We start from the raw sequence: 1,184 nt of genomic DNA on the forward strand, positions 1-1,184 counted from the left end.
TTGAATATGCCTTGTATTTTATTGGTAATACATCCTTAAAATATAAATGTATTGCTAATCTGAGAAATGCTGAGTATTTACCTTGCCACCTGAAATTTGAAGCTTCTTAGAATTCAAATTAAATTGAGAGACATTATATAGTTGTGGTAACTAAATGCCTAAAGTATAGAAATTTATTTTTCAGAAAATAATTTTTGTGTCTTTTCTAAAATAATTAGGAATTCAAAATATGTTACTTATTGGTCTAATTAAAAAGGAGGATTAATTTTAATCCCAACTAAATTTTTAATACAGAAATCAGTTTAAATTTAATTGATGTTCTTTAAGAAAATTATAAAAAGTATATAATCTTTAAATATATAATACACATATATATTTAATAGTCTTTTAAGTTAGATTTCAAAACTATAATCAAGGAATGACTTTAGGACATTTCACGGGCCCTGAAATGTTTTCAAAAGTTTATTATCCTTTTTTTTTTTCTTTTTTTTTTATATATTTTATTGATTTTTTACAGAGAGGAAAGGAGAGAGAGATAGAGAGTTAGAAACATTGATGAGAGAGAAACATCGATTCCAAAAAAGAATTTGTTCTCTCTTCTTAAAGGAAATATTTTAAATTTAGTCAATCTAATATACTTGAAATTGCATGGAAAGCTTTAATTAAATAAAAAGTAATAACTATATTTTACTTATATACATATATTTTAAATGTTATGAGGGTTTTGGCCTCTAGGAAGGGCAAAATAGAGTGACAGTATATTTCTTAGATACAGCCAAATTTTTCAGCAGCGGAAATTTAAAAGACAAAAAACTCCTAGCCACCTGCATTTTAAATAGTCTGGAGGTGGGGCTGCATTTGTACCTCATGGATCAAACATATAAATTTACTTGCTTTGCCTGTTTTAATAAAGATATCTACTTTAATTACTTTATAAGTTAGATTTTTAAATTATAATCAAGGTTTCATATAATTTTAGCTAAATTTAAAGCCAATATATTTATAAACAACTAAATTCTAATAAAGTCCTATGGAAGTTACTGGAACTACCCATGATCCCTCTGTATCCTATATAATAAAAGAGAAACATGGTAATTAGCATACGTCCGCTACCCTTCCCATTGGCTAATCAGGGCGATATGCAAATTAACTGCCAGCCAAGATGGTGGCCGGCAGCCAGGCAG

This window comes from Myotis davidii, unplaced genomic scaffold, assembly GCF_000327345.1.
Source record: "Myotis davidii unplaced genomic scaffold, ASM32734v1 scaffold2574, whole genome shotgun sequence".
In the NCBI taxonomy this organism is placed as follows: Eukaryota; Metazoa; Chordata; class Mammalia; order Chiroptera; family Vespertilionidae; genus Myotis; species Myotis davidii.